General features: G+C 36.9%; 1 long non-coding RNA gene across 1 annotated transcript in view; it reads right to left on the reverse strand.

Annotated features, from left to right (window-relative positions):
- LOC125101906 (uncharacterized) overlaps positions 1-14,708 on the reverse strand; it is a 38,798-nt gene that overhangs the window by 138 nt on the left and 23,952 nt on the right. The window lies entirely within an intron of this gene.

Genomic DNA, 14,708 nt, shown 5'->3' on the forward strand with positions numbered 1-14,708 from the left:
GAGAATTATTTTAAATCAGAAGTAAGATAAATATGATCACCACCACCATTTTATTTAAAATTTTATTGCTAGTCATAATCACTGTGATAAATAAAAGAAATAAATGATGTAAGATTTAGAAAGACATTACTATCTTTATTTGCAGATGACCTAGTTGCATGTATATGTACAAATAACTTAAAATACTGGTAAGTCAAGAAAGTTTATTGGTTGTGAGATCAGCATTCAAAATAAACTGCAGCTGAATACCATAACAATAACCACTAAAAAAATATAAAAGAAAACCAGATTCTATTCAAAATAGCATCAAAACCTATAGATGTTAAGGTTCTGCGTAACAAAATGTAGATAAGAAGACTCAAGTGTATGAAGTTTCAATTTCCCCCAAATTCATCTAAAAATCTGATGTGATTACAGCCAAAATTCTATCACTTTTTTAAGGAGTTTGACATAGTTCTAAAATGTATTTGGAAAATTAAACAGCCAGGAATAGCTACTATAATTCTGAAGACAGAGACTTGTCCCATCAGATAGAACTTTCTGTATTTATTGTGATTAAAACAGTGATGTAGAAGGCCAAGAATAGGCAAACTAACAAAAGATACAGAACATAAAAATCAGAAATAGACCCAGACATCTATTAAAAATGAATATGTAATAATGGGGCACCTGGGTGGCTCAGTGGGTTAAAGCCTCTGCCTTCGGCTCAGGTCATGATCTCAGGGTCCTGGAATCGAGCCCCACATCGGGCTCTCTGCTCAGCAGGGAGCCTGCTTCCTCCTCTCTTTCTCTGCCTGCCTCTCTGCCTACTTGTGATCTCTGTCTTCAAATAAATAAATAAAATATTTTTAAAAAATGAATATGTAATATAAGAATCATTACATATTAGTAAAACAATGAATTATCCAATAAATGGTACAAGGATTATTGGTTTTCCTTATGGGAGAAAAATCAGATATCTACTCCTACCACACACAAAAATAAATTTCAGATCTGGAGGAAATAAGATGATGGAGGAGTAGAAGACTAAAGTATCATTAGGTCCCAGGAGTTTAGCTAGATAGTTATCAAACCATTCTGAACAACTACAAACTCAACAGGAGATAGAAGAGAAAAAGAGCAGCAATTCTAAGAACAGAAAATCAACCACTTTAGGGAAGGTAGGACATGTGGAGAAGTGAGTCTGAAGCAATGGGAAGATAAACTGCTGGGGAAGGGGTTGGCTCCTGCCAAGCAGTGAAGCAGCAGAGCACAAAATTGGAACTTTTAGAAGTCTGTTTCGCTGACAGACGTTCCTCCAGAGGCTAAGCAGAAGTGGAGCCCTCATGGGGACAGGGTGCTCAGGACCCAAGGGGTCAGAGAAAGACTGGGGGTGTCTGAGTATGGCAGAGTTGCCAGGTATCAGAGTGGGGAAGCTGGCTACAGAGACAGAGCTAAGGTGGGGGCTCTCAGCTTGGGGTTACCTTAAACCGTGATCCAAGGCACAGTCGGACTACTGCTCTTTGAGCAGGGTCCCCCACAAGTAGCAGATCCGGAGAGACACCCCCCCCTTTCTCCTCTGGGAGAAGTGGCGTGACAGCGCATGGAGGAGTCTGCACAGTTTGGAGACTCCAAATGGGGCCATAAACCATAGACAGAAACACTCGGTCACAGGCCAGGTGACCACAGGGTGCAGCCGGAGACCAGGAAGATGGGAGGGATTGACTGCTTTTCTCTGAGACACACTAAGGAGTGGGCCCCAAGCTCTTGGCTCCTCCAGACCAGAGATTGGGAGGCCGCCATTTTCATTCCCGTCCTCCAGAGCTCGAAAGCATTGAGGAAACAAAAACTACCGAGAACAAATCGAGCAGATTACTTAGCCTGGCCCATGGCAAGGGCAGCGAAATTCCACCTTGGGCAAAGACATTTGAGAATCACTGCAGGCCACTCCTCCAGAAGATCAGCAAGAACATCTAGCCAAGACCAAGTACACCAATCAACAAGAACTGTGGAAATCCAGAGCTAGGGGAAAGCAACACACAGAATTCATGGCTTTTTCCCCATGATCCTTTAGTCTTGCAAAGTTAAATATTTTAATTTTTTTTCTTATTCTATTTTTTGTGACTTTTCCTCTTTCCTCTTTTAACCTTTTAACTATTTCATCTTATCAATAACTTTTTAAAAGAAATCTTTAAAAATTTTCATTGTTATAGTCATATTTTATCCCTTCATGTATTTAACCTTATTTTTTGTGTATATATATTGGTTTTTTTTTCTTTAAAATTTTGCAGTATGATTTCTTCTAATAGATCAACATTACCCTAAATCAAGCTCCACCCTGATCACATTCTCTCCTCTTTTTTTCTTTCTCCAAACAACTTACCTTATAAATTCATTTTTTAGAATCTTTATAATTTTCATCTTTACAGTCATTATCCATCCCTTCATCATGTTTACCCTTATTTTTTTATATATATAAGTTTTTATTTCTTTAAAATTTTGGAAGGTAGGGGTGCCTGGGTGGCTCAGTGGGTTAAGCCGCTGCCTTCGGCTCGGGTCGTGATCTCAGGGTCCTGGGATCGAGTCCCGCGTTGGGCTCTCTGCTCAGCATGGAGCCTGCTTCCCTCTCTCTCTCTCTCTGCCTGCCTCTCCATCTACTTGTGAGCTCTCTCTGTCAAATAAATAAATAAAATCTTTAAAAAAATATAAAATAAAATAAAATTTTGGAAGGTAATTTCTTCTAAGAGACCAGAATACATCCAAAATCAAGTGTGTGGCTTGGTTCTATTCACCAAATACAGATATAGATATAGATATAGATATAGATATAGATATAGATATCCATATCTATCTATATCTATCTATTTATCTATATATATACATATTTATTTTTTATTTTTTTTTTATCTTTTCCCCCTTTCTTCTCCACCCAGTTTCAGTTCTCTGATTTGGTTAGCATATATTTTTCTGGGGTCTTTGCCACCCTTTAAGTATTTTATTCTCTCATTCATATATTCTTACCTGGATAAAATGACAAGGCAGAAAAACTCACCACAAAAAAAGAGAACAAGAGGCAGTACCAAGGGCTAGGGACCGATCAATATGGACATTGATAATACGTCAGAACTAGAGTTTAGAATGACGATTATCAAAGTGCTAGCTGGGCTCAAAAAAGGCATGAAAGATATTAAAGAATCCCTCTCTGGAGAAATAAAATCCCTTTCTGGAGAAATAAAAGAACTAAAATCTAACCAATTTGCAATCAAAAAAGCTATAAATGAGGTGCAATTAAAAATGGAGGCTCTTACTGATAGGATAAACAAGGCAGAAGAGAGAATTAGTAATATAGGAAACCAAATGACAGAGAATAAAGAACCTGAGCAAAAGAGAGTCAAACAACTACTGAACCACAAGGGGAGAATTTGAGAGATAAGTGATACCATAAGATGAAACAATATTAGTGATAAGTATATTGGAGCAAATTATAGCAGAGAATTTCCCTAATATGTAAAGGGAACAAGCATCAAAATCCAGATGGCACAGAGAACCCCCATCAATATCAATAAAATAGGTCCACACCCTATCATCTAATAGTAAAACTTAGTAGTCTTAGAGATAAAGAGAAAATCCTGAAAGTGGCTTGGGACAAGAGGTCTATAACATACAACGGTAGAAATATTAGATTGGCAGCAGACTTATCCACAGAGCCCTGGCAGTCCAGAAAGGACTGGCATGATATATTCAGAGCATTAAATGAAAAAATATGCATCCAAGAATACTATATTCAGCTAGGCTGTCATTGAAAATAAAAGCAGAGATAAAAAGCTTCCAGGACAAACTAAAATTAGAATTTGCAAACACCAAACCAGCCCTACAGGAAATATTGAAAGGGGTCCTCTAAGCAAACAGAGACTCTAAAAGTAGTAGACCAGAAAGGAACGGAGACTACATACAGTAACAGTCACCTTACAGGCAATACAATCGCACTAAATTGATATCCTTCAATAGTTATCCTGAATGTAAATGGGCTAAATGCCCCAATCAAAAGACACAGGGTATCAGAATGGATAAAAAAAAAAAAAAAAAAAAAAAAAACAAGAGCCATCAATATGCTATCTGCAAGAAACTCATTTTAGACCCAAAGACACCTCCAGATTTAAGGTGAGGGGGTGGCAAACAATTTACCATGCTAATGGACATCAAAAGAAAGTTGGAATGACAATCTTTATCTTAGATAAATTAGATTTTAAGCCAAAGACTATAATAAGAGGAAGGACACTATCATACTTAAAGGGTCTGTCCAAAAAGAAGATCTAATAACTTTAAATATCTACGCCCCTAACATGGGAGCAGCCAATTACATAAACCAATTAATAACAAAATCAAAGAAACATGTCAACAATAATACAATAATACTAGGGGACTTTAACACCCCCCTCGCTGAAATGGACAGATCATCTAAGATCATCTTAGCAAAAGATTAACAAGGAAATAATGGCTTTAAAAGACACACTGGACCAGATAGACATCACAGATATATTTAGAACATTCCATCCCAAAGCAACAAATACACATTCCCTCTAGTGCACATGGAATATTCTCAAGAATAGATCACATCTTGGGTCACAAATCAGGTTTCAACCAGTACCAAAAGACTGGGATCATTCCCAGCATATTTTCAGACCACAATGCTTTGAAACTAAATCTCAATCACAAGAGGAATGTTGGAAAGAACTCAAATACATGGAGGCTAAAGAACATCCTACTAAAGAAAAAAATGGGCCAACCAGGAAATTAAAGAATTGAAAAAATTCATGGAAACAAATAAAAATGAAAACACAACTGTTCAAAATCTTTGGGACACAACAAAGGCAGTCCTGGGAGGAAAGTATATGGCAATACAAGCCTTTCTCAAGAAATAAGAAAGTTCTCAAGTAATCAACCTAACCCTACCTAAAGGAGCTGGAGAAAGAACAACAAAGAAAGCCTAAACCCAGCAGGAGAAGAAAAATAATCAAGATCAGAGCAGAACTCGATGAAATAGAAACCAAAAGAACAGTAGAACAAATCAACGAAACTAGGAGCTGGTTCTTTGACAGAATTAATAAGATTGATAAACCCTTGGCTAGACTTACCAAAAAGAAAGGAGAAAGGAGAAAAAAGAAAAGAGAAAGGACCCCAATTAATAAAATCATGAGTGAAAGAGGAGAAATCACAACCAACACCAAAGAAATACAAACAATTAGAAGAACATATTATGAGTAACTATACACCAGCAAATTGGACAATATGGAAGAAATGGATGCATTTCTAGAGACATATAAACTACCACAACTGAACCAGGATGAAATAGAAAAACCTGAACAGACCCATAACCAGTAAGGAGATTGAAGCAGTCATCAAAAATCTCCCAACAAATAAAAGCCCAGGGCCAGACAGCATCTCAAGGAAATTCTACCAAACATTTAAAATTCTACCAAACATTCATTCTCCTGAAACCATTCCAAAAAACAGAAATGGAGGGAAACTTCCAAACTCATTTTATGAGGCCAGCATCACCTCGATCCCAAAACCAGACAAGGATCCCATCAAAAAAGAGAATTACAGATCAATATCCTTGATGAACACAGATGTGAAAATTCTCACCAAAATATTAGCCAATAGGATCCAACAGTACATTAAAAGGATTATTCACCATGACCAAGTGGGATTTATTCCAGGGCTGCAAGGTTGGTTCAACATCCACAAATCAATCAATGTGATACAATACATTAATAAAAGAAAGAACAAGAACCATATGATACTCTCCATAGATGCTGAAAAAGCATTTAACAAAGTACAGCATCCCTTCCTGATCAAAACTCTTCAAAGTGTAGGGATACAGGGCACATACCTCAATACCATCAAAGCCATCTATGAAAAACCCACCGCAAGGTCAGGAACACAGAGGGATGTCCATTATCACCACTGCTACTCAACATAGTACTAGAAGCTATAGCTTCAGCAGACAACAAAAATTAAAAGCATCCAAATCAGCAAAGAAGTCAAACTCTTACTCTTTGCAGATGATATGATACTTTATGTGGAAAACCCAAAAGACTCCACTCTAAAACTGCTAGAATGCATACAGGAGGAATTCAGTAAATTGTCAGGATATAAAATCAATGCACAGTAATCAGTTGCATTTTTATACACCAACAGCAAGACAGAAGAAAGAGAAATTTAGGAGTCAATCCCATTTACAATTGCACCTAAAACTGTAAGATACCCAGGAATAAACATCACCAAAGAGGCAAAGGACCTGTGCTCAGAAAACTACAGTACTCATGAAAGAAATTGAAGAAGACACAAAGAAATGGAAAAACGTTCCATGACCATGATTGGAAGAACAAATATTGTGAAAATGTCTATTCCACTTAAAGCAATCTACACATTTAATGCAATCCCTATCAAAATACCATCAATTTTTTTTCAAAGAAATGGAATAAATAATCCTAAAATTTATATGGAACCAGAAAAGACCCCAAATAGCCAGAGGAGTGTTGAAAAGAAAGTCAAAGTTGGTGGCATCACAATTCCAGACTTCAAGCTCTAGTACAAAGCTGTCATCATCAAGACAGCATGGTACTGGCACAAAAACAGACACATAGATCAATGGAACAGAATAGAGAGCCCAGAAATAGACCCTCAACTCTATGGTCAACTCATCTTTGACAAAGCAGGAAAGAATGTCCAAAGGAAAAAAGATAGTCTCTTCAACAAATGGTATTGGGAAATTTGGACAGCCACATGAAGAAGAATGAAACTAGACCATTTCCTTACACCACACACAAAAATAGACTCAAAATGGCTGAAAGACCTCAATGTGAGAAAGGAATCCGTAAAAATCTCTGAGGACAACACAGGCAGCAACCTCTTCAACCTCAGCCACAGCAACTTCTTCCTAGGAACATCACCAATGGCAAGGGAAGCAAGGGCAAAAATGAACTATTGGGACTTCATCAAGGTCAAAATCTTTTGCACAGCAAAGGAAACAGTCAACAAAACCAAAAGACAACTGAAAGAATGGGAGACGATATTTGCAAATGACATATCAGATAAACGGCTAGTATCCAAAATCTATACAGAACTTAACTAACTCAACACTCAAAGAACAAATAATCCAATCAAGAAATGGGCAGAAGATATGAACAGACATTTCTGCAAAGAAGACATCCAAACAGACAACAGACACATGAAAAAGTGCTCCACATCCCTCGGCATCAGGGAAATACAAATCAAAACCACAGTGAGATACCACTTCGCACCAGTCAGAATGGCTAAAACTAATGAGTCAGGAAACAACAGATGTTGGCGAGGATGTGGAGAAAGGGGAACCCTCCTACACTGTTGGTGGGAATGTAAGCTGGTGAAGCCACTCTGGAAAACAGCATGCAGGTTCCTCAAAAAGTTGAAAACAGAGCTACCCTATGACCCAGCAATCGCACTACTGGGTATTTACCCTAAAGATACAAGTGTAGTGATCCAAAGGGGCACATGCACCCAAATGTTTATAGCAGCTATGTCCACAATAGCCAAACTATGGAAAGAACCTAGATGTCCATCAACAGATGAATGGGTAAAGAAGATGTGGTATGAATACGATGGAATACTATGCAACCATCAAAAAATGAAATCTTGCCATTTGCAATGATGTGGATAGAACTAGAGGGTATTATGCTGAGTGAAATAAGTCAATCAGAGAAAGACAACTATCATATGATCTCCCTAATACAAGGAATTTGAGAGGCAAGGCAGGGGGTTGGAGGGGGTAGGGAGGGAAAAATGAAACAAAATGGGTTTGAGAGGGAGATAAACCATAAGAGACTCTTAATTTCACAAAACAAACTGAGGTTTGCTGGGGGGTCAGGGTAGGGATAGGGTGGTTGGGTTATGGACATTGGGGAGGGTATGTGTTATGGTGCATACTGTGAAATGTGTAAGCCTAATGATTCACAGACCTGTATCCCTTGGGCAAATAATACATTATATGGTAATAAAAATAATTTTAAAAAATAAATAAATAAATTTCAAGTTTAATAAATGCCTAAAAGTGAAAACTATAATTTTTAGAATAAAAACATGTAAAAAAAACTTTATGAATTCGAAATAGGGGAGAATTCCTTAAATGACACTCAATGAACCAAATTCCCTAAAAGAAAAGTTTGATAAATGTAACTACATTAAAATTAAAAATAAAAACATTATTTATGCTCAAAGATATCATGGACACAATGAAAAGCAAAGTACACATTGGAATATGAAAATTGCAAAACTTCAGAGTTGTGCTCTTTAGTTTACAAGAAATCAATTCATATCATATCTGATCTTTTTTATTTAAATGAATAGCTGTACTTGACCAATGGAAATGACATCTCTGCATGACTAATTTCCTAATTTTTCTAGTGTCTAAGTCTGTCGAACTTTTATTTCATATATACTTTAAAAAGAACTCTTAAAATCTTCTTAGTTTTATGTCAAAAATATTTGTCATTCTTCCACTGTTGAAAAGACTTTTATAGTGTTACCCCGAATAACAACTGTCACTTCTAAAGCATTCAGTAACTGTAAATCAAATAAGATATAATCTACAGGTTTAGCCCTTATGTTAACAACAATGAGTAATGTATCATTGGCAACCTGGGAGCTCTTTGTTGTGCCAGAATTAAGTCAAACAAAGAGAACTTTCACAAGATTTCAGTCTGTTTCTGTGAACTACCATCTTCAGTTGTGTTCTCAGACCCAGGCCCACTTCATCAGAAGTGCACCTTACACTTTCCCTCCTAGCCCTTCTCCTTAATTATTTGGCAGAGATAATTTTTACAGGCCAGTAGTAAGTACTTTTTTTCTTAATTAGCTAGGGAATGGTGTAGCGTTAAGAGCACAGGGAGTCTAAATTACTAGCACTGTTACATTTCCATTTCTAGTACCATATGGTTAAAATATGCTGAAGGGAAAAGCAACATATGGTTTATCTCTTTCACTAGAAATTTCGATTTAATAGTGACATACTTGATAACAGTTTGAAATGGAGAGATAGCATTTGAAGAAGCTTGAGAGAAGTTATCCTATTAAGTTCCATTGACATACCAGTGCAAAAGGGGTCTCATCAAGTGCCGCCCTACTGTCATCATGAGGAGAAATATAGTGTCAGAGAAACTGGGGCATGGAGACAAGGGAATCCCTCAGAATGCGGTGATTTCTAGCACCCAATGGCATTTACAAAGATGGAGGTAACTGAAAGGAACCACCAACCATAACATTTCTAAACTTCCACTGTGCTTCAATTACAACCTGAGTCAGTGGATTAACTACATTCAGTAAATGATTACAAGAATAAACCATGTTTTGTACAATTCAGAATACGCTTTTGTTGCATCTTTGATTGCCTATATAATTATTATAGCACCTGTATGCTTTTTTATGCTAATACAGGTTTTGGATTAGGACTGAAGGAAAGAAATTGCTATTTGTACATGTGTGTGCATGCCTCTGTGTGTGTGTGTGTGTGTGTGTGTGTGTGTGTTCATTCATCTGACATTCATCTGTCTGTCTTAGAGATAGGACCAAGCAGATTTTGAAATCAGACAAACCTAGGTTGAATCCTGATTCTTCTACTTATTTTTATGACCTGTACAAGTTACTTAGTGAACCCGGTTTCCTCTTCTGCAAAACAGAATTTATGATGCCTGCCAGCAGTAGTAAAAAGAACTAAGTATTGCTTTAATGTGTAAAGTATAATTAAATAATATAATAATAACATAACAAATAATTGTCTTCTCTACCTACTGGCAGGATAAGCTGGTAATGGATTATCAATTTTTCAGTATTTTCAGTATTCTTACAGGTCTTTTAAATTTTTGGCAGTGCCATTATCTGAAAGAACTAAAATATTTCTTTCTACAATTGCATATATACTCTCTTGAAAGAAAATTCCTTAAAATATAACGAACTATTTTGTTTGTTCTCATTATACTTAAAATTTGTGCTCATAATTAAAATGGATTGAAGCTATAAAGTAGGTTTAAGGGCTGTTTATATGAATTTTAACCTAGATGTATCCACATCCATCAACAAGAACATATTATTACATGTCAAGGATCTTATGAAATATTGAGCACAATCTTGATTGAAAATCTAGAATCCAGAAAACAGTGGGTTCCAAGTTTAACTTTCTGATAACTTAATCAAAGATGCACACACAATAAATTAGAATGTAAGGTCTTCATCAACAGATTCAAAACTGTTTTAGATGAACCCATTTCATTCATTCAATAAAAAAAAAAAGAATAATCAAGAGCCAATCAGATTTTAATTACTCCTCTATTTGGTCACTAAAGAAAGAAGTAGCTCAGAAGCCAGGAGTCTTCCATCTCCAAATCTTCCCATCACTCAGCTGCCTTTCTCCATTTAACCCTCTTCTGAATTATCAATTCCTCCAAGAACTCAAATTTCTAAACAGAAGTAGCAAACTCTCCCTGTCACCCCCTTCTTTAATCACACAGCACTTGGGAATCCCTAAAGTCATTCTTAGACAGATCCTTTGCTGAACACATTAGCAAATTGTCTAATTACCAGAATAACTCACCAACTAATTAAATATCTTCTGGGTATCTTGTTATTTGCATTGATATCAGTGATACTTATTTATTTAGATATAAATTGTATTTTTAAAAGAAAGAGACAACCAACTAACTTGCTCATTATAAGATAAACAATGGTGCTACATGAAAGTTACTTCGTTGTGTTTCTAGTAACTAATAACTCCTTAACTGTATTTCTTTCTCTGTTGAAGGCAATAGTAAGTATAGAAACGTAGAAAACCTATTGACTGGACATAAGGATTACTGTGCAAAAGGGCTCCCAAGCCAGCAAGATCAGTCAGGGAAGGCAGTTTCGGGAGAAAAGAAAGATGTAACTGTGAGCAGTAGGAGATGGGAACGAAGGTGCTGAGGGGGGAAAGTGGAATAAAGTAGAAGAAAGTCTTGACAGCATGACACCTTCCCTGGTGCTATTTTATTACTAGAACTTAAGTAAAATTAAAATATTCAAAGAAAGTAAAAGTGATACAAATTTAAGATGGCCACAAAAGAGTAAAAGGAAATTCTTAGAGAGTCAACTGTAGGTTTTGTTATAATTCAGCAGCCAAAGGCTTGCAAACCCTTGTTTGGTTGGTTCTACCCACTACCAGGTCTCCATCTGCATACTCCAAAGATTGTACTGATTACTTTTTTAATTACTTTCCTGGTTGATAAATTAATCAATGATCACATGATAACTCATTGTTACAATAAGTTCTACTTTCATTTCACTATCACATCATTTTAGAAACTTTTTATTGAAGTGCAATATTCATACAAAAAGCACATATATCATAAGCATACTACTTGATGAATTTTCACAAAATAAACACACCTGTGTAACCAGAATTCCCAGGCTAAGAAACTATACATTACCAGCACCCCAGAAGCCCTCCTGTACACAAGGGTATCAATTATGTTGACTTTGAATAGCATGGATTAGCTTTGCCAATTTTTATGCTTTATATAAATGCACTCATACAGTATTCATTCTTTGAGTGTCTGGCTTTTTTCACTTAATATAAAGTTTGTGAGATTCATATATACTGTGGCACGTAATAATAGGACTTTTCATTGCTGTATAGCATGCTATTATGTGAATATACCAAAATTAATCTTTCTATTCCAATGTTAGGGGCATTTGAGGAGTTTTCATTTGGGGACTACTATGACAGTATTACTGTGAACATTACATGCCTATAAAATTACAATGAACTACCACATAAAACAATGTTCCTTGGGAAATAATATATTCACATTTTCAACTTAATAAATGTTTATGTGTTATTTTCTATGTACTAGCCTATATTCTCAGTACTTTATAGGTATTTATTTATTTTATTACCCTCTTGACCATCCTATGAGGTAATAATAAATTACTATTACAATTTAACTGAAGAAATGGAAGCACAAGATAACATAGCTGGTAAATGGCAGAAGCAGAATTTAAGTCCAGGTAGTCTAGCACTACATTCTGTGATTGACTTTTAAAAATCTTTCTAATATGCACAAGTAGATATTGAATAATTATTAGTTCCCTTCATTCCTTGGCACTTGGGCAATGGTGTTTGCTGTGATGGGTACTTAGAGCTATGGTGCCCAGGGCATCCTCCATGAGTGAGACTCTCGGATATTTCTGGCATCAGAACCCTATATTTTTCTTTCCATGGATCCTATATATTGGCCTAAATGTTTTCCTTTCCACAGAAACTATCTGAACTTCTGAGAAGGTTCTTTCTGCTCCCTGCCCTAAGAAAGGCTACACAGTTTCACAATTTCTCCCTGCATTTCCATAGGCTTTGGGAAACTGTGGGAAACTGTGCCAACAGAATTAGGAGACATACACATGTGTCCTTCTCAGGCTTGCCCATCCACAACTGTTTTTCCTTCTCAGGGCAAACTAAGAAACACAGAAGTATATTCTCCTAGTATTTTTCATTCTTTATCCATACCAAAAATTTATTTAGCACATACTAGGGAACTAGAAAGTATTAGGTATTGCAATAAATATAAAACAGACTAGAAAAGATCTTAAAAAGATCTTAAAAAGTATACAGGTGAGGAGAAGAAACAAATAGGATTTCATTCTTTAAAGTAAGGTGTATGAAGTACATTACCTTACTTTAAAGAATGAAATCCTATTCATTCTTTGGTGCTATTCAGAAGATTTAACACCTATCAAGATATAAACATTGGCCAATCAGAATGTAAGTCATGGGGGTGCCTGGGTGGCTCAGTGGGTTAAGCCGTTGCCTTCGGCTCAGGTCATGATCTCAGGGTCCTGGGATCGAGTCCCGCATCGGGCTCTCTGCTCAGCAGGGAGCCTGCTTCCCCCTCTCTCTCTCTGCCTGCCTCTCCGTCTACTTGTGATCTCTCTCTGCCAAATAAATAAATAAAATCTTTAAAAAAAAAAAAAAAGAATGTAAGTCATGCAGAGACAATGGCATGGCCATGTGCAGCTTCTGAATAGCAGCCTGGCATGTCAGAGGGACAGGACTGGACAGAAGGCTGTAGCCAGAGCATGGAACACTTCGAATGCCAAGTGATGTGCCTTGACTCTATTTTCTAAGCCCCACAGATGCCACCGAGCCATTCTGAGCATGGTTATGATACAATAGGGCTATGTTTATGGACGTGTTTCTAAAGTCCTTTAGCCTACTGGAGACCCAAGGGCACAGAATACAGATTGCTCTTTCTTATTTTGTGACTTTATTTCTCAACAACCCATGACCCAAGCACCGGCGTATAATTTTTTCACTCACTATAGCTTTCTCAAAATCCATAAAGACCAGATATGGTTCGTTTGTGTTTGGACATTTGGAATATTGCAGAGTTGTCATCCATCAAGAAGCAGACAGCCAGCTGAGCTTTTGACTTGTGTGTGCCAGAGAACAACTAAAATGAAAAGCTCACAAGGGGATGTACAATATGACTGGAATTTCCCTCTGCCAGCTGGCTGCTCTGACACTTGTGCTTCTTTTCATAATCTTTCCCACTTTTGAGGCTACTAAGTAAGGAAGCAAAGGTTAAGCTGGGGGCTGGGCAAATCCCTGTGAGTGAAACAAATGGAGGAATGTGGAAAGATGTCTAAAAGAGACACTTCTTTTGAATTAAATTCCATAAGAAGGTTCTCCTCAGCACCTATTTTTTCTTAAATTTGCCCTTTTGGGACACAGTTTGCTAATTTCTCCCATATGAACTGAGCCCTGTTTCATCCACCAAGGATTAGTTGGCTAAACTTATCAACTTGGCTTATAAAACAGGGTTAAAAAATCTCTTGGCACACTATCTGGAGGGAGGATGGCATGGTGGGAAGAGTGTGAGCACTGGTCCGAGATTGCTTGGGTGTAACTTTTGGCTCTGCAATATGCTGTAAGGTCTCAGAAGGGTTGTGTTTTTTTTTTTTTTAATAAGGTTGTGTTTATTTATTTGACACAGAGAGAGAGCACTAGAAGGGGGAGTAGCAGGCAGACGGAGAGGGAGAAGCAGGCTCCTCATTGAGGAGGGGAGCCCAATGCAGGGCTCAATCCTGGCACTGTGGGATCATGACCTGAGCCAAAGGCAGATGCTTAACTGACTGAGCCACCCAGGCACCCCTCAGAAGGGTTTCTTATTGCCATTTTTCTCAACTGCAAAATGAATATGATAACATTAACTACCTCATATGTGGTAGTGAAGGTTAAATGACTGTCAGTGTATGGAGAAAAGAACCTGACACATAGTAAGCACGCACACATGCAAATGTGAGTTGTTTCATAATTATCATAAATTATTATAATTACCTTGTGTTTTCCTGTGTCTCTTTCCATTCTTTAATGTACTTTAGTTAATGAAGCCTAAGTATCTATAAGCCACAAACTACTAAAGATTCATGTATCTCTCCAAAGCTTAAGTCATTAAAACAAACAAACAAAAAACACCTAAAACATAGAGAAATGTAACAGAAAGATTTTTGCACATTTTTTCCTAAAAAATGACAAGTCTCCATTAAGACCTCTTTCTAATTTTCTGGATAAGCCAGGCTGTTCTAAATGCAAACAAGTAATAATTCTCTAATCAAAGATATGATAAGATCACTAAAATACATGTTAGCTTATTGAATAAAAGTAT

The sequence above is a fragment of the Lutra lutra genome, chromosome 6 (genome assembly GCF_902655055.1).
Source record: "Lutra lutra chromosome 6, mLutLut1.2, whole genome shotgun sequence".
NCBI lineage: Eukaryota > Metazoa > Chordata > Mammalia > Carnivora > Mustelidae > Lutra > Lutra lutra.